The sequence below is a fragment of the Sturnira hondurensis genome, unplaced genomic scaffold (genome assembly GCF_014824575.4).
Source record: "Sturnira hondurensis isolate 20B ecotype Veracruz unplaced genomic scaffold, ASM1482457v3 Scaffold0024385, whole genome shotgun sequence".
Lineage (NCBI taxonomy): Eukaryota > Metazoa > Chordata > Mammalia > Chiroptera > Phyllostomidae > Sturnira > Sturnira hondurensis.
Genome location: NW_028097016.1, coordinates 507,991 through 532,550, shown reverse-complemented (window position 1 = coordinate 532,550; position 24,560 = coordinate 507,991). Strand labels below are relative to the sequence as shown.

Genomic DNA, 24,560 nt, shown 5'->3' with positions numbered 1-24,560 from the left:
TTGTGCGCATGTTGCCAGGCCAGCACTCCAGGGCCCGTGATGGCATGCTGGAGGGGGTGTGGCTGAGCCCCAGTGAGGCCCCCAGGCCACAGTGTTTTGGGAGCAGCTAGGCAGGCCTAGAACACAGAACCCTTCTCTTTTTTTTTTTGGATTTTATTTATTTATTTTCAGAGGGAGGGGAAGGGAAGGAGAAAGAGAGAGAAAAATACCAACATGAGAGAGAAACATTGATTCATTGCCTCTTGTGCTTGCCCCAGCCGAGGACCACACCCACAACCCAGGCACGTGCCCTGACTGGGGATCAAACTGGGGATCAAACTTCTGCTTTGTGGGACAATGTCCAACCCACTGAGCCACACCAGGCAGGGCCAGAACCCTTTCTTTGTAGCTGACCTCCACTGGGCACCCCCTCCCCGACGACGGGAATGCTCTGGCATCCCCAGTGCTCAGCCCCGGTGCCCGGTGTCCAAGGAGAAGCTGTGAGCTGGCCGTGGTGGCCATGGTAGCGCACGGATCCTCAGAGGCCTTCCTAAGAAGGGAAGTGTGCGGGCTTCCAAGTCAGTTCTGGCTCTTAACCCGGCTCTTTTGAAGAGAGCTTTGAGTCATTAGGCAAGTCACTCACCCTCTCTGAGCCTCAGTTGCTCATCTATAAAATGAGGGCAACAAAACTTACCGTCTGGGTCTGTTTTGAAGCTAAAATGATATAATTGGATTAGACAGCATCCTGTAATTTAGAGACTTCACAACCACCCTTATTCTGCTCCCTTTCTCTGTGCACTGTCCATTTTTAACACCACCTTAGGAAGTTCTTTCTTATGTCTAACTTAAATCTTCCTCTGTTGAGGGCTCTGCGGGGGCAAACCAAACCCTCTACACAAATGTGCCCCATCAGTACTGCCATGAGGAGGGGGGGGGAATGGAACAACTTGGAGCTGGCTGTCACTGTGGGGCCTGGGCACCCAGCTCTCAATGGCCAGTGCCTCCCGAGCAGCGTGGTGTGGGGGGTGGGGGCCTCCTTTTGGCTGTTCACTGTTCTTCCTCTCTGTGCTTGATCCATGCTCCAAAGGGAGGACTCGGGGCATTGGAGAGAGCCTTGGGCAGAAGGCCTGGGTCCCAGCATCCACTTGACCCTTATCATGCTGTGTGGCCTGAAGCCAGTTAGCAACCTCTCTGGGCCCTGTAGCCCAGTCTCTCCAGTATGCCGTTCAGCTGGAAGACCTTTCTCCTGCCTCTCCTCGACCTGGGCCCCAGCCAATCTGGGAAGCTGGCAGATTAGGGGCCTGCTGACTGGTGAGGGTAGGAGTTGGGGCCACCTCTCAGACCAGGGATCCCATGGGCCCGTAGTAAGTTGGGATTTCTGGTGGGCTGAGTGCAAGCGCCTTCCTCCTCAGATCGGGGATTCTGAGAACCTCAGTCTCCTCTTACCCACCCAGCTAATCTCATCTGGCTCAAGGTCAGTTGAGTCCCTCCTCAAAGTAGCTCCTTTGCCATGTGAAGTCTGATTTAACTCCTCATTTTGTGGGTGGGAAACCCGAGGCCAGAGAGGTGAGACTTGAGGTCTCCCAGCCTGTCCCCATGTGGGGAGTCCCCATGGCCCCTGACCTGTCTGTGCTGTCTGGATCCTCAGCGGGGGTGGAGCACTGAGGAGCCAGGTGGTCACCAAAGAAGCGGTTTCTGGTCTGAGAGGGACTCTGCGGGCTGGGAGGGGGCTCCCGGACAGCCAGGTCATTCTCCCTGGGAAGGAGTTGGCCAGGGCATGCAGGAGGTGGAGGGAGGGGGAACCCCTGAGTCTGGGCGGCAGCCAGTTCTGAATGGCCCTGCGAACTTCAGTTCTGGTTTCATGGAGGAGTCAAGACTCCTTTCTTGTTGGCTTTGGACACATAATAGTTTACCTTTCATAAAGTGCTTTGATATCTATGATGTCACCGAATCCTCACAGCAGTCTGTGAGAGCCAGAATGGGACTTGTTTGGGAGGGCAAGGAGAGGGGGAGCCCTGGAACCAGACAAACCTGGGGTTAAATTCTGACTCCTACCAACTCTCTACCCTCGGGCCAGTGAGTAAGCAGCTGAGCTTCCGTTTGCTCACATGTGAAGGGAACCGTCATTTTCCATAACAAATAGTTAGCAACAGCTGCCTTGCTGGCTGTGTGCATATGGTGACGTACGGTCTGTAGCCACTGATCCAGTGCCTGGTGCAACATAGTGGTTTTGTGATTTTTATTATTAGCCCATTTTACAGATGGGAAGATGGAGGCTCAGCGGAGAAAGGAGACTTGCCCAAGGTCATGCAGTGTTTTAACTTGGTCCTCCAAACTTCATATGTGTGGCTTTTTTTCCTAACACCTCGTTCTTTGTCCTCAAGTGACCAACTGACCTGACGCCTCATTTATCCAGTCTGCAGTATGTGCTGCTGTCTGTGGAGGCCTCGCGCTGCCCTCCCCACCCAACAGTGCTCACCTGGCACCCAGGAAGCACTTTTAAAATGTTTGTCCTGTGCATGACTATGTTGATAAGGTGGTGTAAAATGTCTGAAGTATTTTTCCAGGCAGCTAGGGCTAATGCCCCCGAGCCTTCCTTCTGCTCCTTATCCCCTTTAAAAACAGCTCTTTAATTGTTCTGGTTGGAAGCCTTTGTGAAGAGGATGGGCACTTCCTTCCTCTGCACAATGCTGACTGGGTCAGTGTCAGGGATGGGCGATGGGAACACTGACGGCTGTGCTGGGAGCGCTGAGAACACTCTGCTCCCGCGCCCAGCAGCCCTGGGCTCCTGCACCTGCTCAGCAGCAGTTTCTGACTTTGCCGGTTTCTGGCTCTTCTCACCCTGACCCTCCAGTCTGCTGCCCAAAGACCTGCCTCCTGTAGCCCAACGCCACCTCCTTCTCCCTTCTTACTTGTGTGTGTGTGTGTGCATGTGTGTGTCCTTCCTAATTTGCTGCTTCTACTAGATGAAGACTGAGGAATGGGACAATTGAGCTTGTTAAAATTGGTTTATCCATTCGTTCATACCTGTTCAGTCAGCATTTACTGATCCTGGGTCTTGCTAGGGATCCATCCACCCCTCCATCCATATATATATCCATTCATCCACCCGTCCATCCTGATCGAGGACCTCTGCAGTGGCTTGTGATCAATTAAGACATGGCCATACCTTCATGCAGTGCAGGCCGGGAAATAAGGATGGACATAGCAAATGCCAGTACAGAACTCCACAGTTTGTCGCCTGCCTCTGCCCGCGTCACCACACCAGATCTTCTCAACAGCCCTGAAAACAGCATTACCCCTGTTTTGCAGCTGATGGAAGCAAAGGTCAGCAGGACGAGGCCAGCAGTGAGCACAGGACTGCAGTTGGAGCTCAGGGCTCCAGCCTGGCCCGTTACCTGTTCCCTGCTCTGTGCTCTGTTTGCAAGCTACATGATGCCCCATTCATTTTCTGCTCTTGTCACAAAGGTTGGTTGGTGGTTTAGGTCAGACCTCTGCCTCTGTAAAATGGTTAGCGCAAGGAAGTGTGACTCGGCTGGTGCCAGCCGCAAAGACCATGTCATATCCGTACCCTGTCCTGCAGTGGACCTGGGCACGCCATCTAGTACTCGCCTCCCAGCTGTGCTCTGAGGGACCTCGGATGGGCACAGGTCCCAGGATGCACAGGCACACAGAGTCTGGAAATGCTCAGTCACACAAGTCATGACAGGACTCCTTGGGGCCCTGACTGTGTCCACGTGAGTTAGGGACCCCTAACAGGTGGTGCAGTATGCAGCTGGCCTTCCCCACACCTGCCGAAACATGCAGCTGCGTGGCCGCAGAGCACGTGGTTCTGGACTAACAGTTCACAGAAATCACTTCGGGAAGTTAGCACACCCTCACATTTCCATTTCATACACAGAAGCCTCCAACTGCAGAGTGTTGCTTACCCAGGACTGTCTGGGAGGGTCACAGGGAGCGGAGTTTTGCCCCCGGATGGAACTGGTGACAATGGTGGCATTCCAGGCAGCAGGGGAACGTGGAAGGTGGAGATATTTTTATTCTCTCGCTCACGAATCTCAGACATCTACTGTGCGCCAGGCACAGAGCCAGTGTTTGGAAATGCCAAGATGAATCTGACTAAGAACCTTCCATTCCATTCCCCCGTGCCCACTAAGGGTGTTCAAAGAATGACAAATACAACCCTTAAAAGGAAGGAGTGGTTGTTTAAATTGCTCTGGGTCTTCGTGGTGGGTGGCTGTGTGACACATTGCTCAGTCCAGCGAAGCTTTAGTCCCAGATCCTGAGGGGAGTGAGTGTGACTGTTCCAGAGACAGTCACCCTGGCAGAGGGCACAGATGTTGTGAGGGAGGTCAGACAGTGGGGAGGGAAACTTCCCCTGGGGTTAGCCTGAGCTAGGCGGAGGGGAGAGGAAATTTGAGTGAGGCTTCCAAAGAGGACAGAAGTTACCGTGGGGGGTCGGGGTGTGAGAAGGCTCTGGCCAGGGCTGGAAGAGCAACAGCAGAACAAAGGGACAGATGTGACAACAGGTGGGTTAGGACTCTGCAAGGAGCCTGGGGTGATAGGGACAGAGGGAGGGAAAGGGGGTGTCTTTGAACATGAGCTGGGGAAGCGGGGTGGGCAGATCCTGAGGGTCCAAACACTGACTGGGTGGGGGCACACTTGACTGGGAGCACCTTGAAGGCCTGACCATGTCACGTTCATCCCAGTGTTCCCAGCGCCTGGCTCATACCTGGTAGGTTTGTGGACTGACTAGACTCTTCCACTGTGAGACCTTGGATAAGTCCTTTCCCTCTCTGGACCTTGAGTTCCTCAAGCTCACGGTTGGGCCAGGTCACCTAGCACATCCCTTTCATCTCTGGAGGGCTCTCAGGAGTTCTCGAGTGTGTGCAGGGGAAGACCAGACTGTTCCCACCACCCCTGCCTCCTGGCCCACTGGGCAGCCCCAGTGGACGCTGTTGGGGGTGGGCAGCCCATTTGCTGGGTGGTGGTCATTCTGGCTTTACTTTCTTCTTTCAGCTGTTGGTTGTCTGAGCTCAGGATGAAGTGCCTTGGTGCCCTCAATAATGGCTCTTCTAAGGTCCCAGCCTGTGATTTGGGGGAGAAGGCGGTGGGCCAGGCTGGGATTTAGGGCTGTGTGCATGTAGCAGCCCGGTGCTGGGTAGGAAGTTCCGCCTCTTCTTCCCTGGGAAAATGGGTACATTGCTTTATCTCTGAACCTCAGTTTCCTATCTGTAAAATGGGAACAATAGCTTTTGTAAGATTGAGATAAAATTTTGAAGCATGTAGTAAACCTACTTACCCACATGCATGTGAACAGTTCTTGTTGATAATTATATTTATTGGTCCAATTCTCATAACATCCCAAGCCTAGGGCCACTCACCCCTGTCCCCAAAGTGCTCCCTGGTGGCTGCTTACTATTTTCCGTGTGGCTTCTCCCGCTGCGTTCATTTTATCCAGGCCAGAGCGATAGGAGCTCATGAATTATGTACACGTCGTGCATGCAGATCAGGCTGTGTGTCTGCACCCCTGTGTCTGTGAGCACTGAAACAGGAAGAGAATCTGCCTGCTGTGTCCTGGGGCCAGGTACCACCCCCTTTCCCAGCCGCACCCCAGAGGCCTGCAGAGTATTAAGTGTGGAAGTATGGGGAAGTATGGGGGGCACATGTCAGGAACTCCCCATCTCCAGCTTGTCTGTGTGCTCACAGGTAGGGTCCGACAGGACCTGCCCACATGCAAGGGACTCTGGTCTGTGTCCCTTATAGCTGGGAGTTGGGGGGACATTGGGCCTGAAGGGCAGAACAAGGCTGTCACCCTTCTATCCCCTCCACTTCCTAGTGTGGTGCCAGGAGGTGTTAGTTGGGGCAACTCAAGTTTCTGGTGTGGATTCGACTTTATTTCAGCAGGGCCTGGGGCAGCTGCTTTGGGGGACCTACAGTGTGTCACGCACACAGTGCTTGGTCAAAGCCACCCTGCCCAGGGTGGGGTGCAGGGGTCCAGGGCTGGGCTATGCCCAGCATTTTTTCTGCCAGGGTTTTGTGGGTCCCTCTCAATGCCCTTGTTCCTGAGTGGCTCCCAGATGGTGTCCTCGACCTACCAGGGCTGGGCTTGGGTGCAGACAGCTGGGCTCCCCTGGTACCTGGAGGCAGTGCAGATGGGTGTGCTCTCTGCTTGGGTTAGCGTGGAGGCGGAGGGCTGCGGGCGGGGAGCAGGGGAGAGAAGGGTATGATGGGGGGTCTGTGTAAACTTAAGCAGTTTATTGAGAACCGGGCCCAGTGAATGTGAACATCAGTTCTCCACTGTCTTTACCCCATGGCTGTGCAACCTGGGATTTGCGACATGGCCTCTCTGACGCTCAGCCTAGGCCAGCCTCACAAGGCTGGTGGGAGGTCAAGTCAAACTTCAGTGGGGGGAACACCCGCTAGGGCACTGGACACATAGTCGGCCACCAATTTGCAGAGAGGATCTAATTCCAGCCCAGAGCAAAGAAACTGGGTTTTTAGGTACTTGACCTGTGATCTCTTTAAGCAGGAAAGAGGAAATTTCTGTTGAGCTCTTTGGTCAGTGCAACTGAGATACGTTCTCAACCTGTAGCCCCAGCAGAGGATTCTCCAAATCCCTGGGGCGTGCGGGAGCTGGGAACCGGCAAAGCCGTGCAGCCAGGCGGCCCTGGGTGCAAGTCCCGACTCTGCATAGTTGGCAGTGGCCTAGGGCAAGGCCCTGTTCTCCCTGTACCTGTAAAAGGGAGATAAAGGAAAACAACTCACAGCTCTGTGACATTCAGATGAGAAATTATCTATAACACTCTTGGGGGAAAAAGCAACTAACACGCAGTAGGTACTTGGGGGGTAGGAGGCTCAGGGTGCAGGCCAGTGGCTCGGGACGCTGAGGCTAGGCTCCCATGCAAGTGACAGGCAGGCTCCATGAGGCCAGTTGAGTGGAGCCTCATTTGCCTTCCTTAATGGGACAGCTGGTTAATTAGCCCCTGAGTATTCCTGGCAAGTGCCCATGTGCACGTTCCTGACACGTGTCAAGGTCAGCCCTTGCTAGACCGAGTGGCGCTCAGCTGGCCAGCGTTGGGCACGAGTCCGTGACCCACTGTCCTATCTCCTGATTTTCGGCCTGTCCCACAGATGGCCCTGTGGAGCAGCTGCTATGCTGGACTGAGGGAGCAGGGGACGGCCCTGCTCTGAACACCCTGGCTCCACGTGGGTGGAAAAGGGGGACCCAAAGAAGGAGCACTGGTTGGGACCTGGCCAGGGGATGGGCGACAGTCAGGGGTAACAATTCTGCCTGGCTCTGCCACCAATTCCTGTGACCTTGAGCACCTGACCTTTCTCTGGGCCTCAGTTTTGCATCTAAAAGAGGTTTGGAAGTGGCAGTTCTAGGAAGCTGTGCCCTAAAGCTTAGTGGCATGAGGAATGATCTCTGAAACCAGCAGGGCCTGGGGTTCTCGCCCTGGTTCGTCCATCTCCCAGACTTGACCTTGGGCAGGTCAGCCAGCCTCTCTGGGCCTCTCTGGGCCTCTCTGACGACATATGCTCGCCCTGCTGGCACAGGACAAACACTGATAGTGGATGCCCTGCCCAGCTGTGTCTGGTGTCGGTGGGCCTCGGGCGACTTTGGCCTGTCCCCTCCTCCTTCCCCTGTTTCCTCTCCATGCCCAGAAGTTCCCCAGGAACTTTGCCTCAGCAGATCCAGCTGGGTCGGGGTGGAGGGAGGGTGGGGGAGCATTGCTGACCTCAGTGCTGAGTCTACCTGGTCTGTGTGTGCTGGGGGTGGTGGGGGTGGTGGGGGGGGCCAGGGTCAGGACGGAGCTGGCCAGCCTCTGCTTCTGAAGGGGAAGGAGAGGTGCACGCACTAGGGCTCAGCCTCAGGTCTTTGTCTGCATCTTGGAATCTGAATCCTTTGGAACCATGGAATCTTGGCCCTTTGGAATCAAGACTTTGGGAACCAGATCGGACTTGGAAGTCACCTTAGGGGGTCATCTTATCCAGTCCTCCACCCAGCGCAGGCTGCCTCTCTGTAGACCCCCCGGACACCAGGGGCTCACTCTGCAGCCTCCTGTGGGGACCTTGGGCTTCAGTCCCGTCACAGGGATGCTCACTATCGTCTTGTGGCTGTGACTGACCATCAGGCCCACACTGCTAGGGCTGGTGGCACTGACCAGCTGCAGGGAAGGAAGCAGCCCCTGCTCAGCTAAGAATAGAAGGCTTTGTGTGATTTAAGTAGCAGCCTGATCGTATCAGGCCTCCCTGCCAGGCCCCCGGTAGCTTATTAAGCAAGATCTGGGGCTACTGTGGGTCCTTCGGGGGGAGTGCGTCTAGGCCTCCCCTGGACTTTTCTCTCGCTCCCACATGACGCTGATTGTACTTTTTTCATCAAGTAAGGCGCATGGTTCTTGCTTTCTTCCCCCTGTGGCTGGCTGGGGCTCATCACCAGCGTTCCTGGGGGAGTGTCTCTTCTGGGAAGAGTTCAGACAAACAAAGCGGCCTCTGAGAGGAACAGATTGGTGGAAATGGCTTTGCCTTCAAGGAGAAAGCCAATGATGGCAGCCGTTTATTGAGCGCCTCCTCTATTCCAGACCCTGGGCTCAGTGTTTTGCGCCCTTGCCTCACCAGGACGCTGTGGGATGTGCCTGTATTCCCGTGATGCAGACGAGAACACTGAGACCCAGCTGGTATCTGGCAGAGCTGGTGTTGGAGCCAAGGACTGACCCACCTCATTCCTCATGGGGACAACAATTCCTGAGTCAGGGGAAGAGGTGAGAGTCGGAATTCTTGGAGAGGGCGCTGGCCAGGGAGAACTTTGGCGCTGCATACACCAAGTCATGCTCTGCCTCATGTGAGAGTCTGTCCCACACTGGGCAGCCTGGAGTAGGAGAACAGGTCAGGGCTGGGAGGAGGAGTTATGATGCTTTCACAGACATAGCAAGTACAGGAACCTGTTTGCTGAGTTGGAATGAAACCAAACTTCTTCTGTGCAGTGGGCAGAGACTGCTCAGGGTAGAGTCACAAGGCCGCAGCTCCTGACTCCTGGTCCCCTCTCTGCTGCCTCCCTCCTCCCCTCCACTCAGAGATTATTCCCAGTGTGAGAATGGAAAGGGATTCCGGTTGTCCACAGGGAAGGCTGAGGTCCCAGGAGGACAGGGACTGACCCAAGCTTGCACACCAAGTGGGACTGGGAACCATGGTAGGTGTTCAAGAAATCCTTCCTTCCAGGCCAGTGCCTGTTCTCCTGCCGGGCACTGCTCTTGTATGGGGGTCTGGAGGGCCTTGGTGGGCTGGCTGTGGGACGGAGTCAGCTGGGTCCTGGGAGAGCGTCAGGGGCCAAAGGCCAGGGCCTCTGTCTGCAGGACCCAGACCCCCCGACCTGCCCGGGTCCCGCCCAACTCTGATGCTCCCTGTGCTAAAAGGCCGCTTGGACTCCTCCCCCCAGTGCCCCCCAGTCTCTCTCTACCCCAAGAATGGGACTTTTTAAAAACTGGTCAAAGGCACACAAAATATACCATCTTAATCATTTGTATGTGTACAGTTCAATGGTATTAACTGTGTTCATGTTGTTTCACAAAAATTCACAGAACCTTTTCCAAAACCAAAACTCTAGCCCCAGCCGGGCGGCGCAGCTGGTTCAAGCACCGTCTCTGTGCACCAAGGTCGCGGGTTCGTGCTCCCATCAGGGCACAGACGAGACCCAACCAATGAATGTGTACATGAGTGAAACAACGAACTGATGTTTCTTTCTTTCTCTCTCTCTAAAAAATCAATTTAAAAAAAACCAGAAACTCTATACCCATTAAATAGCAATTCCTCATCCTCCACCCCCCGCCACCCCGGCAACCACCATCTGCTCTCTGTTCCCATGAATTTGACTGCTAGGTGCCTCATGTATGTAGATTCACATAGTATTTATCCTTCTGTGACTGGCTTATTTTGCTTAGCACGATGTCCTCCAGGTTTACCCGTGTTGGCTCCATGGTTGCAGCATTTGACAAGATTTCCTTCTTTTTGTGGTTGAATAATATTCCATTGTGTTTAACAACAAAAAAAATACCATAAAAATCTTCCAAAAGGTATTCTAGTGTGTGCATGTGCCGGATTTTGTTTATCCCTTTCTTCCTTGTTGGACATTCAGGTTGCCTCTACCTCTGACTGTTGTGAAAGGGGTGGAGGCTTTGACGTTGAACAGGCCTGGGCTGCAGACCTGGCTTCTGGTGTCACTGGAGCTGTGAGTCTGAGTCCTTCGTCACTTGCTCCTGTGCATAATGGGGTTGCTGGCAAGGATTGGAAATTGTGCATTTAGAAACACCTGGCACGTAGCAAGCTCCCAGGGAGTGGCAGGTAGGATTTATTTTCATCCACTTTCCTTCCTTCTAGGGACAGATCTCTTTGGGGTTTATAGGACTGTGGATTATTGGACCCACATACCTAAGCTCACATCGACCTCCATCCCCAGGGCTAGCTCAGCATCTGGTAAGTCTTCCAACAGTGGAGCTGAGAGCACATAGGCCCAGAGAGGGGCAGGGGCTTGCCCCCATTTACACAGCTGCTGGCCATGCAGGATTAACCCAGACCTGCAGCCTCCCAGCCCGGGGCCCTCCCTGGTCCAGTCCCCAGGATCCGCAGGTCTAGTCCTTAGCAAGGACTGGCATTCCAGGGCCTGTGTCTAATCCTGCGGCCTGTGGAATCGTGGGAGGCAGGGAACAGGGAGATGAGCCTCCGAGGCACATCTCTGATGGACAGAGGCAGGTGGCATCCGCCAGGCACCTCTGGTCCTCACCCTCTCCCATGACTGTGGCCAGTGGAGCTGCCCCAGTGATGGGAAACCCAGGTCAAGCTCATTTGCGTTGTGCAGCCTTGTCTGAGTTCCCTGCATTGCCCCTGGGAGGTCATTCTCAACTTGAGCTCATTCAGTTTTCATTTGCTTATTCCTTCCCTTAGTCATGTATTCCGAACCGCTCCCTAAGGCCTGCTGTGGGCCTGGAGGCCAGTGATACCTCAAAGGCAGTTAGTAAGGAATCCTAGTGAACAGTGTGGATTCTGGGACTACACTGCCTGGGTTCAAATCCTGGCCCTGCCAGTTACTAGCTCTGTGGCCTTGGACAATTTGCTTGGGCAATCCGGGCCTCAGATTCTTCTCTAAATTGGGGATAATGATGTTCAAGTTACTATTGTTACATAACAAATCACCCTGAAACTTAGTGTGCTTATGTAAGAACAATCATTTTATTATCTTGAGTTTCTACAGAAAAGGAATTTAAGATGGGCTTGGCCGAGTGGTTCTGGCTCAGAGTGCCCCGAGAGGATAACAGCCAGATGGAGGGTAGCTGGAGTGGCAGGGAGCCGGAGGCTGGGCAGGCCCCTCTTGTTCTCCATGCAGACCTGGGGCTTTGCTCCTGTCTGTGGCCTGCCTGGGCTTCCCCACGGCGTGGCGCCTCAGAGCATTCAGACCGCATATGCAGGGGCCCGGGGCTCCAGCAGGCATGATCCAGTGAATGAGGTGGAGGCTGCATCACATTTGATGGCCCGGCCTTGGAAGTCTTGTGGTATTACTTCAGTCGTTTGTTCCTAACCCCAGATTCACGTGGGGGGAACACGAACCTTGCCCGTGCATGAGAAGAGTGTCAGAGTTACATTGTAAGAAGAGCCAGAGGGAAGGGAAACGTGTTTGGAAATACAGTCTGCCCCTGTTCTTAGAATCAGAGGAGTCAAAACATGGGAACTGTCTAGAACAGGCATCGTATATAAGTGGTGGTTGCATATGCAGTCAAAAGTCACGGTAATTTTGAGCATGTGTGATTTACCTGACTCCTGCTACAGAAGCTGATTCACTGAACCACAGCATTTTCTACTTGGGTGTTGAGGGATCTGTAGGAGTTCACCAACAGAGACAAGTGGGAAGGCATCTCTTGCAGAGAGAACTTGCTGTGTCAGTGGGGTGCAGGGTTGTTCAGTAGAAGTCCTGGGTCAGGGACTTAGCTCCAGAGGGCTGTTGTTTCCCTGTGAGGAGCAGGGGTAGGTCAGGAAGGTGATTGAGGCCCAGATGAGAAAAGCTTTTTGCATATGAGGTTTGATCCCCTAGGTCCCAGGGAGTCCTTAACTATTTCTTAGGCAGCTATGTGAAAGACTGGGGTGCCCTAATGGGGAGCTAAACGGGATCAGCAGGACTTGGGGAGGTACTGGACTTAAGGGGGAACAGGGAGTGGACTTGGGGGGGCACAGGGAGAGGTTAGGAGTCAAGGGGCTGAAACTCAGGTGTTTGCCTGGGGTATTTGCATCAGCTTTGCATGTGCTATGCATACCCATCCTGGCTTGCTTTCCCTCCGCTTCTAGTGTTGGGTACTTTGTGACTTTTCTTCGCTCAGACCAGCTCGCCTGCATGAGAAGGTAGAAGGTTGGAGGGCGACTGCCTGGGAAGGCTGGGTCTGGAGGAGCCTGACAGCCAGCTCTGGGTTAGCAGGCAGGGTCTTCGCCTCCGCCCCCAGCCCTGTCTGTGCAGAATAGCTCCCGAACCCCTAACAGTCTCCCTTTCCAACACCCGTCCCTACTCTGCAGTCTTGCAGGGTCCATACGGAGCAGATCCTGAGGGTTGTGATATCCACCTCCCTTCATATCACAGGTGGGGACACTGAGGCTCAGTGACTTGCTCCAAATCCCACGATAAAGCAGCCAGCCTCAAACATTCGGGGCTGCCTCCAAGTCAGGTGCAAATGGGTGCTGTTGAGGGGCAGGGTGCCTGTGTCAGAGCTTCCACCTACACTCCACCTAAAGCCTCCTCCCAGCTACCCTTAAAAGGCAGTGCTCCCTCCAGAGGGAGGTGTGGCTGGGAACATGATTTCAAGGAAAGGAAAGAAGAGCTTAGCAGCTGTGTGGGCCTGGGAAACTCGCCTTGTCTATCCAGGCCATGGTTTCCTCATCTGTAAAAGGAGTATGAGAACCCAGAGCCCAGCAGGGCTGTCCTGAGGATTAGATGAACTGGCTAGGGCTGAGTTTTATCTCCCTGATGCCTGGGAAAGGGAAGTGCCAAGGGTCACTTGGAAGGGACATTTGAGCTGTGATTTGGAGGCAAGTCGGGCCTAGGGCTGGGAAAAGGGAGGAATCTCGAACCTAAACGCTCTGAGCTGTGACTGGGCAGATACAGCCCTCCCCTCGCATGTGAGAAGGGGCCCAAGGGAAAGATCAAGGTGAGCTTCAGCCAGGATCCCCTTTGGGGGCAGTCTTGTGCCCTAGCACTGAGAGGGAGAGCATGATGAGGGAGGGCTTCTTAGAGGGAGAGTTTGTGGAAACTGAGAGGAAGGCAGGGCTGAAGCAGACTGGGCCCCGTCCCGGGGGCTGCCGTTCCCTCTCCCCTCCCCGCTGCCCTGCATCCCTGAGAGGCAGCCCTGAGCTCCGGCCAAGCCAATCTTAACTCCTGGAGCCCGTGACACCCAGGGAGGATGGTGCCCTGCAGGAGGCAGCGGCCCATGTCCGTGCCCCTTTCAGGATGCTGCGCTCCTGTGCAGCTGTCTGCACACCTGTGTGTCCCTTCTGAGCCCATGTGCTTGTGCCCTGTGCCCGTGTGTGTGTGTGTGTGTGTGTGTGTGTGTATTTACCTGGGTCTGTCTGTGAGCCTGTGCTCTGTGTACTTGTGCATGTCTGCCTGTGTGTGAATATTTGAGTGTGTGCATGCGCACACATGGTGAGGGGGACCCTTGTTTCCCTCCAGGTCCCATCGAGCTCCTTGTCAATGATAGGTTACAGTGTCTCTAAAAGGGAACTAAGCTCTCCTGTGGTCTTAGCCCTGAGGAGGGGAAGAGCAAAGAGACTACCCTTGCCCTGGGGGGTGCGGGGCTGTGGGCCGAGGGGAGATGCAGACAGACCTCACCAGTGGAGCACATTCAGCAGAAACACAGCTTCTCAGATCTGGGAACCTTCCTAGAGGCCTCTCTGTACCAAGCCCAGGCTGGGTGCAGGGAACCGAGTCAGATCCCATACCACCCCTGCCCTTCTGGGGGCAGCCCGGGCTGAGGGGTGTACTGCTGACACCCTCATGGCTGGTGACCAGAGGGCTGTGCGGGGCACACAGAAACAGGAACAGGCATGCCCGAGTCTGACAGGAGAGTTAAGGAAGGCTTCCCAGAGGGGACTGGAGGGTTGTTTGGTGGGGGATGCAGGGAAGGCGCAGGAGAACAGAACAGGGCTTGGGGCTGGCTGGAATTTGGGGAGGTGGGGAGGGTTATTCCCATCTTCCAGGCCTGGAAGCCTGGGAGAATGGAGGTAGCTTGCGATGGGGGGAGGGAGAGGAGCAGGTTTAGGGAATGTGATGGATTCCCAGTTGGACCCTGTGGGCATGAGATACCTGTGGGATGTCCAGAGGTTCATTGGATATGCAGCCTTGAGCTTGGGCTGGGCAGAGACAAGGGTGATGAATGATATGGTCCAAGGAGAGTGCGAAGGGCAAGGGAGGGAGCAGGGCTTAGGATAAAGAGCAGCAGCAGGGGGCCTGGGCAGAGAGAGGGGCTGGCTTAGGCAGTGGGAGAGGGTATGGGAATCAGAGCAGCAGGTGGCCTGGAAGTCATCAAGGGAAGGCTAGGTCCCCAGTGTCGGGGGAGGACTGAGAACTGTGCAGTGAGCTCACTCCCTGGAGGCCATGAGTGAGCTCGGTGGGAACGGAGGGCACTTGATTTCACAGCGGTGGGAGGGAGAGAGGGAATGGGGCGTGAGTGTAGACAACGTTTGAGAACTTGGGAAGAGAGGGGAGAGAAAGGGAGTGCTGGCGGGGGTGGAGGGGACACACTGGCTGAGGCCTGGCCTGTTTAGTGCCGCCTGGAGAGGAGGTAGGAGGGGTGGGGCAGGTCTCATCTATAAACACTTGCGTGGGCCTCTGCATCAGGGAAGGCTCCTGGAGGAGGTGGCTCTTCCTGGAGGGATGGTTGTGGAAAGCAGGGGGCAGAAGAGGTGGTACAGAGGCCCTCTGCCCTGCCCTGAGCTCTGACAGGCTCCAGGGCCCCTGCCTGTGGAGACTTTGGACCTCCTAGGAGGCAGCAGCCGCTCAAAGTCAGAACATCCTCATCAATAGACTAGGTTTCGGGTTAGTGATAGACACTCTGGGCCTGGCAAGGTTGGCCTGCAGTGGTTCTGTGCCTCCAATGCTCACTGAAGTGGCTTCATAAAGCTTCCAACAAGAAAGTCCTGGGAATGTCTGCACATGGCTTGGTCTGATTCCGAAGAGGCCACGCCCAGCTCCATCCCTGGGCTCAGCTCCCGGTTACCGGGAAGTTCTTCCTCTGGGTCTACCTTAGTCTTTCCTGCTGTGCGTTCCCTTCTGGTGAACTTGTTCAACCCAGCTCTGTGGAGCCACGCCAATCAGCCGGCCCCTTTGAGTGGTGGCCAGTGTTTTTACAACTTGTTTTCATGAAGTTGGTTTGAAGTCCCCCTGCATTCCCAGAATGTCAGGCCCGCCCTGGTTCACAGGACTGACCAAAACAGGGTCGGAGCCAACAGAGGAATCTGAACACTTAGTCATCCCCCTCCGCTCATCCACCGGTTCTCCGGCTTTTCTTCCAATTAAAAAAAGACAGAAAGCAAGTCGGCTCAGATGGCCAGGAGCAAAGCGTCCGCAGATGTAAACAGGCTGCAGTGGTGCTAGTGGCGGACGGGGTCAGGCTTCGCTCTGGGCTGACTCAGTTCGAATCTTGCCACCAGGGATCTCGGACAGCTGTCTCTGAGCCTCGCTTCCCTCATCCCTGATGTGAGAAAATTAACGGCACCGACCTTGTAGGCTGGGTGATACAGAAGCAGACCCAGAGACCAGGATTTGTGTCGGGATGATTCACAAGAGAAGTTGTCCAGGAAAGAAAAAGAAACTGCTAAGGAGTAGGAAAAAGAACCAGAAAGAGAAGCAAGAGTGTGACTTCAAGCCAAGCCCCTCAAGGGGAACTTGGCTCAGCCCCCAGAGCTCTGCAGACACGGAGCCAGACCTGGCTGCCAGGGGCAAGGGTGCTGGACAGCTCAGCCCCCCGCCCCCCCCCCCGCCAGGTCACTGGTAAAGGGGGCCCTGGGAGATTGTCGGGCCTCAGCCAAGGGGATTCTAAGAGCCTGAAGGCAGCCCCCTCACACGCCGCCACAGGCATTGGCCGTGGACAGGACCACACAAGCCAGTGTGCCCCAGAATGGTAAACAGGTCCCAAGAGACCTGGGTGCGGCTGACAGAGGCCTCTCCTGTGGAGGAGTGTGCAGATTCTCTGTGGTAAAGTGTGTACACTGCTGGTTGTGCAGAACCTGGCACAGAGGAAGCATCTGTAACTGACAGCTCTTCTCACCTATTCGGAGGCGGAGTGCAGAATGGGGGTCCCAGGATCATGTGATCAGCGAGAGACACGGCCTCTGAGAGCTTCCCTGTGACCCCATTGCTGCCCCTACCCTGGCTACTCAGTGTCTCTGGGCTTCTAGAGGCAGAACCCCACAGAGCTCCCCAGCAGGCAGACTGGGCCCCAGCTCCCAGGTTCTTCCTATGACGGCTGCAGGAGGCCTCTCCCACTCTGCCAGGGCTGGTCTGGTGCCTGCCGCAGCCCCTCCAGAGGCGTCTCCCTTTGCACACCCCCAGCTCAGCATCTACAGCCCAGCGTGGGTTGGTGAAGAGCAGGGGATGGCACGGGGCTCAAGAGCAGAGGTTAAGTAAGGGCCACGGAGGCACTGAGCGCCGTGGAAGAAATTGAGGCTCTGGGGCCCACCCCCAGCTCAGCTGAATTGGGCTCTTCTTCCCTTCCCAGCCCAGCCTACCCCGCTGCGTTCCCCAGGCTTTTTCCATAGAAGGTGCTCAGGGATCGTTTATGGAACTTGTGTCCGTCTGTGTACCCCAGGAATGAACAAATGGAAGTTGTGCTTCCAGGACTCTGACCACTTGAACTGGTGATGTCAGCCTGGGTCGGCCCTGGTGGAATTTGACCCAACCCTTCTCCTGCCTCCCCACACCCCATGATGTCACAAGGAATGTCACTCATAATCCGGCCTCCCCACTCAGGCCTCTGGGCGTTTAGCTCTGTAGATCCTGACAGGCCTGGGTTCTGGTCCAGACTCCATCATGTGCTGCTTAACCTTGGCCACCTTACCTTCCCTCTCTGAGGCTGCATACCCCGGGTTTCTAGCCAAAGCTTTGTGTGCTCTCACCTAAATCAGATGATTCCAACGTGGTATTAATTCCTGTGCATAACCCTGTAGTGGCCAGGACGAACAGAACCAGGCACCTGCGTGGTCAGTCACCGCTACTTAGTCATCAGCTCCTCTGGCAACCATTTATGAAGCGCCTGCTCTGTAAGGGGTTCTTCGCTCAGCTGGGCAGGGTCCTGCTTTCTCCAGGCCTAATGTCTAGTCCATAATAAGGCTGTGCCTTATCCTGTAGCCCGGGGGACCGGCAGACCCAGGGGGAAGGGCGGACATATGGTGGTGGCCCCCGAGCAGGCAAGGCGTGGCTGGGCAGGATAGTGGGTGGAGGGGGAACAAGTTGGCTCACTCCCAGGTATTTATTGCTGCCTGGGGTTCATCCCTGTAGAGGTAGCCTGGAAGATGGCTTTGGTTCACCAGCAAGACCCTCTCACGTGCCTCCCCAACCTCCGTTGTTTGCAGGCTCTGGCTGTCATCTGTGCACCATGGAGACCATAGGCTTCTTCAGCAGACACTCTCTCTGTCCACCAGGGCACCAGGGCCTCTCTGGGCACACAAGTGAACTTAGGAAATGTGTAATGGTGGCTGGATTTGTGTCACCTGGATTGGTTGGGGAGTCAGAATATGAATCCTGGCCCTGCCACTTGCTTAGCTGTGCCCCGAGAGCCTCTGTTTTGCTGTCTGTAGAATGTGTTGCAATTAATGGGAGGCTAAGAGTAGTGAGTGAGAGAACAGACTGTGTCTCAGCCCTGTAAGGGGCTATGGCCAGCCCTCTCTAAAATGTGGGCAGCGTTGTCGCAGGTAACTCTGCATGCGCCCAGCCAAGCAGGAAACACCGGGAGATGGAGTTAAGCCCTGATCACACGGTTCAGCACTTGGCAGTTTACAAAGCTCTGTTGTGTCCTGATCACTGGGCTCTTCTAGTCATCCCGTGAGGCAGTCGGGGCCGGCTGCAGAATTCCCATCTGGCAAAGGAAGACTCTGAGCCTAGAGAGGAGGCTGGCCTGCCTTCCACTGCCCAGATCTCCTGGCTGTCTGCCTCCTGCTCTCTCCTTAATGCCCCTGCCCCCTGCAGAACCTAGCTTCTGTCCTCTGGGAGCTCTTCATGAAGAAGAAAGGGTGTTGGGCAGGGAATGTGGAGATTTGTCAGCTCAGATGGTAGGGGGCTGTGGATACATTCTGGGCTTTAGCCTGAAGCTGGTCGCTGTGACCAGTAGGCCCAGAGTAAGGGGGAGCATAGGGGGCTGGGTAGAGGCGGACTGAGTAGGGGTGCAGAGGAAGAGATAAACAGCTGTGACGCCAGAGGTCACCCACTGAGCCCGACTGCGGGGGCGGCCAGCCTGGCGGCCCCTTTGCAGATGGTGCTGGAGGTCAAGGGACTTGAAGGAGCACCCAGTCTGTGAGAGATGCCAGTCAGGTCATGGTCACTGCCCCTGCAGGCATTCGAGTTGCTCTGGACTTAAGGCCCCATCTGAGCAGCAAGAGGACAGACATTCCATGTGTAAAGTGCTTTCTAACAGGCAGACTCTGGGGAGGACAGGGCTGGCTGGAAGCTCAGCAAGGCGAAAGGCCCCATGCAGGTGGCCTGGGCCCCGCGGAAGTCAGAGCCAGCAGGCAGGCCTGGCCCGAAATTTACAGAGCCTGGGATAAAAATACAAATAGAGGCCCCTGTGTCTTTGTCATGTATTTGAAACTTTAAAATAAAACAGTTTGATGTTCACACCTTGGCAAATATACCTTCATAATGTAAAATGAAATATAGATGTAGAGTTATGGTTTTATATGACTGAAAGTGACAAAAATATCAAGAAAGATTGAATTTAATTATTATTATACATCTGGGTGTTTTGGTGGTGGGCTGGTGATGTTCAGAGGAGTAATAGGACTTATAGTTCATACATTATTTCATAAAATATATTTTATTGTTTTCATTTTAGCAAGAGCACTATGATTATGTTGTTATAATCAAGGTTTTCACATCATTTGAAAATTTTGATGGTAATAATCTAAAGGATCAAAAAATATAATGCAATTGTATTTAAGGAGTATGAAATTTGGATATATTTACATGAAAAATGTAAATCAAAGTAAATGTAAGGAAAGGAAAATTTATATTTTCAAAAATTATTTTTCTTGAAAATATTGTGGAAATTAAAACTATACAAATCACAGTGTACACAGATGAGATTTAAAATAAAATTATTTAAATAGAGATCAGCCCTGGCTGGTGTAGCTCAGCAAATTGAGTGTGGGCCTGCGAACCAAAGGAGCATGGTTCGATTCCCAGTCAGGGCACATGCCTGGGCTGCAGGCCAGTTCCCAGCAGGGAATGCATGAGAGGCAACCATACATTGATATTTCTCTCCCTCTCTCCTTCCCTTCCCCTCTAAAAGATAAATAAATAAAATCTTTTAAAAAAAGACCCTATGTTTGAAAAAAAATACAGATCAGGTATTCAGAGTTTTGAAGGGTTTGTAAATATCAAACTATGGACAGTTCCGGTGTTTAAGGTTCATCCAGTGGCCGATGGGAGGAACTGGTGTCATGCTTCACACTACATCAACCTGAGTGATGTGAGTTGTTAAAGACAGTCGCCCCCCTTATCCACAGGGGTCATAGTCCAAGACCCCCAAGTGGGGGGGCCTGACACCAGAGATAGCTCCAAACCCTATGCAACTGACCTCAAACAACTTGAGGATTCGGGGCACAACCCCGTGCAAACACAAATCCACGCGTAAGTGGAGTCGGCCCTCCACACATGCAGGTTCCCTCCTGCGGGTGGGAGATGTAGTTGGCCCTGGAACAACGTAGATTTGAACTGTGTGGGTCCACTTATACCCACGAGATGTTTTTCAAATCCCAAGTTCCGGGCTCAGTCGTGTTTACTGTGTGTTTTCTTATACATACATACCTGTGATGGAGTTTAATTTACAAATTAGGCACACTAAGAGATTGATAACAATAGCCAATAATGAAATAGAATAGTTATAACAATATACTGTACTAAAAGTTATGTGAATGTGGTCTCTCTCTCAGCAAGCTAGCATAAAGCATAATTTTTTTCCTTTTTTTATTAAGTTGAGAACTTTCACCGTTTCACTTAAAGGAGCACCTGCTGGCTTCTTTTTGGAAAATCTGAATTCCCAGCATCACTGCTCTTGCACTGAGGCCATTATTAAGTAAAATAAGGGCTACTGTAGCACAAGCACTTTGATACTGTGACAGTTGATCGATAACTAGACGGCTACCAGGCAGCTGAGGCTAGGGAGCGAGCGTACACAGTGTGAACAAAGCGTGCACAAAGGGACGATCAGTGTCCAGGGCCAGATGAGCAGGATGGTGTGGGATTTCACCGTACTACTGAGAATGGAGTTCAGTTTAAAACATAAGAACTGGCCCTGGCTGATGTGGCTCAGTGGATTGAGCACCGGACTGTGAAGCAAAGGGTTGCTAGTTCAGTTCCCAGTTAGGGCGCATACCTGGGTTGGGGGCCATGCGAGAGGCAACCACACATTGATGTTTCTCTCCCTCTCCTTTTCTTTCCCTTCCCCTTTTTCTAAAAATAAATAAATAAAATCTTTTTAAAAACCTCAAGAATTACTTACTTCTGGAACTTTTTATTTAATAATTGTGGACCATGGTTGACCAGAGGTAACTGAAACATCACAGAAGGTGAAACCGCAGCCGAGGAGGGACTGCTGTGCCATAAGGCGCCCCTCCGCTGCCACGTGCATTTGCTGTGAGTGACCACACTGACTCATGAGTGTGTCTAGAACCGCAGATGAGGATGGGGGGAAGCTCTCCCCTGCCCCACCAATCGGTCAGTCAGTCAATAAAGGATGCTCAGCATGACTGGGAAGTGGAAAAGGTTAAGTCCTCAGGGCTGTTCACGGGTTCTTGGAAACCGCCACTTTAAGTGAAATGAAATATTAAAGCCACTTTTACCACGGGCCAGTTGAGATAAACAAGGGTTAAGTTCCTATGGCATATTTCTGGTCACAGAAACATCACTAAACTTGCCAATAGAGCCCCAAAACACTTCTAGTGTTAAACATTGAATTAAATGTAAGCCATACATACATTTGAGGAAGATGAATAAAAACAAGTAAAATAATGAATTTTCAACCCACTTAATTCTAGTTCAGGGTCAAGGATGGCCGGAGCCCATCCGGTGTTCATATGCAGCCGGCGTTCAAATCTAGACATCTGCATTCACTCATACTTTTCATTCATACATGCATTTGTTCATTCATTTAAAACCCATGTTCACTTCCTCCAGTTTTTCCTTTCATCATAGAATGCCAGGCCATGATAGTCCTGTAGTGCAGCTCCATGACCCCACAGCTGAGGGACTGGGGCTCAGAGAAGGATACTGACGCACAGCAGGGAAGCCCCCCTGCGAGGTTTCACAGTGCGGAGAATGGGTGCCGAGTGTGAGTTCCAGGTAGAATCTGAATGGGTGTTGTTACATCCCAGTCGGCTTTCCTCCATCACGCTAGGCTGCCCAGGCCCCCCAGCCCAGGGCCCTGGGGAGATCCTACAGGGGGTTTCCGCTCGAAGAGTCACTTCCTGTTGGAGGCTGAGCACTTCCTTCAAGTGACTCAGGCTCCCACTGGCCCCGTGTTGGGAAGCCACGGTGGGGGTGGAGGCAGGCCCAGGCTGTGCCACCCTCTGCCTGAGACTCCAACGGGGTGACCCTGACACTGAGCAGTGCCACAGACTGGAGGTAGGATGTGGAGCTGGAAGGACGATGCTAGCCTGTCCTCCTCACCTAGCCTGGTGGGCGAGACTCCGACAGAGCTGGGAACTCGGCCCACGTGGCGTGGGGGCAGCCTTCCTCTCCAGGCTTCCAGGTGGGACAGCAGAGCTGGGACGCCTCAGGGCGAATTGGTGACACTGTCTCTTCCTTGCAGGACAGTGAAGGGTGATAGCACACCAGGCCAGGAGTCAGGGACTTGGATTTCTGACCCCAGCTTTTGGTGATCTGTCAGTCCTCTGCCCCTCTCCACGCTTCAGTGCCCATGTCTGTCTAAAGGAGGGGGTGCTGGGGGTGTTTGCTGGCTATGGCATTTTGTGGCAGCTTGGTATCACAGGATTTACAGTAGGAGAACTGGGTTTGAATTCTGGCTTTGCCTCCTTTGCTGCCTGTGTCTGCCTCTCAGAGGCTCCATTTAATGTGTTGAAGTAATAATCACTTTAGTCATTGTACATACTTTAATCCTCATATCACATGGGGGTAGGTATTATTATTACTTTATACATAAGGGTATTTTAAAATTATTGTTGAAGTTCATTTGTTTCCATTTTCACCCCACCACACCCCTCGCCCCACCCATCCCTGCCTCCCACCCTCAAATCCACCCCCTTTGGCTTTGTCCATGCTTCTGTCATACATGTTCCTTGATGGTCCCTCCCCATTATCCACTATTATTCCTTTCCCACCCTCCTCTCTAGTTACTATCAGTTTGTTCTTTATTTCAGTTTTTCTGATTATATTTTGCTTACTTGTTTGTTTTGTTGATTAGGTTCCACTAACAGGTGAGATTGTAGGGTTATTTCTCTTTTATTACCTGGCTTGTTTCGCTTAGCATAATGCTTTCTAGTTCCATCCATGCTGTCACAAAGGGTAGGAGCTTCTTTCTCTCTACTGAGTAGAATTCCATTGTGTAAATGTACCACAGTTTTTTTGATCCACATGTTTACTGATGGGCACTTAGGCTGCGTCTAGCATTTGGCTATAGTAAATAATGATGCTAGGAACATTGGGGTGCATAGGCTTTTTTTGAATTGGTGTTTCAGGGTTATTAGAATATAATCCTAGCAGTGGAATTACCAGGTCGAAAGGCAGTTTCATTTCTAGTTTTCTGAGGAAATTCCATACTGTTTTTCACAGTGGCTTGCACCAGTCTGCATTCTCACCAACAGTGCACTAGGGTTCCCTTTTCCCCACAACTTCTCCAACACTTGTTGCTTGTTGATTTGTTTATGATGGGCATTCTGACTGGTGTGAAGTGGTATCTCTTTGTGGTTTTGATTTGCATCTCCCTGATAGCTGGTGATACTGAGCATCTTTTCATATGTCTCTGGGCCCTCTGTATGTCCTCCTTGGAGAAGTGTCTGTTCAGGTCCTTTGCCCATTTTTTAATTAGGTGGTTTGTCTTCCTGGAGTAGAGTTGTGTGAGTTCTTTATGTATACCTAAGGAGATTTAGGCACAGAGAGGATCAGTAACTAGCCTAAGGTCACACAGTAACAGCCAAGATTGTAACTTACACAGTCTGACCCCAGCACCCCCGCTGTTAACAAGGATGGTCTTGCTACTCAAAATGTGGTCCCTGGACCAGCAGCATCAACATCACTCAGGAGCTTGTCAGAAATGTGGAGTCTCAGACCCCAGCCTCGACCTACTGCACCTGACTGCATTTGGACAAGATCTCCAGGTGGTTCGTTTGCACATTAAAATCTGAGATGCCCTGCTGTGTTGAATATATTCCCTCTGTCACTCAGGTCTTAGGGTCACTGTGGGAGATGAAGGAAATAAGTATGTTTTGTAAAGTGTAAAGTACAGTAACAGTAAATACTGTTACTGAACAGTACTCTCAGGGCATCATGAGAAACCTGGGGCGGGGGGGGGGGTGGAGGTGGAGAGATGCAGGGCTGGGAGTGCCACAGGAATCTGTCAGTAGCTGGATGTCATTTCCGAGCTGTCTCTGAATCCAGCTCGGCTCCCTTTCTATCCAGGGGTGAGTCTTGCATGTGTATTCCTTTCCCATGTGTGGCTCTGGGGCCTAATTGGATTGAAGAGAATTCTCATGCTGGGCACAGGCCTGAGCCACCACCTCCCTGAAGCCTGCAAAGCACCAGGAAACCTGGGCCCCAGCTCTTGCCCTGTCTCTGACACTCTGGGTGACCTAGGCAGGCTCCTGAGCCTGCCAGCCTGTGTCCCCTAAAAGGCAATGTGGCAGCATCCTCTGCAGTCTGACCCGGAACCCCCTTCCCTTTTCTCCTCTCTCCTCGGCCCATGGCCCATCTCTCCTTGCAGTTCCTGGGCAGAAGGGCTGTCCAGCGGGCTGCAAGAGCTGGTGATGGGGGAGGTGGTGCATGAGTCAGAGTAAGCCACATAATTGCGGTGCCCTGGATCCCGCCTCCAGCCCACCAGCCCTCCCTCTGTGGCTGCTTTAGAACAGCTGCTTTGGCAGCTATCTCTGGAGAAGCAGGTCCCTGGGCAGCAGGGAAGAGCCTCTGCCCTCCACTCCAGCAGCTGGGCACCGCCCTGGGTTTCATCCTAGGCTGGCTGGGTCCTGGGGTCTGGGGTAGGGGAGGAGAAATGGTTCAGGGAGCAGAATGTACTTGGTTTGGGGTTGAAGCTGGTCTGTGGTTAGCATGTGTGGAGGGAGGATTGTGTGTGGGGGGTCTCATGGCCCACAAATGGATCATGTGT

At 53.2% G+C, this 24,560-nt stretch overlaps 1 protein-coding gene across 4 annotated transcripts in view; it reads left to right on the top strand.

Moving 5' to 3' along the window:
- Window positions 1-24,560, top strand: part of GDPD5 (glycerophosphodiester phosphodiesterase domain containing 5) — an 87,413-nt gene that overhangs the window by 10,864 nt on the left and 51,989 nt on the right. Inside the window, exon 2 of one of the 4 annotated variants that reach the window (XM_037038379.1) lies at window positions 10,357-10,452. The exons of the other annotated variants lie outside the window; for them this stretch is intronic. The gene's annotated coding sequence lies outside the window, so the exon portion shown is untranslated. The remainder of the gene's footprint in view (window positions 1-10,356; window positions 10,453-24,560) is intronic. 4 annotated transcript variants of the gene reach the window in all.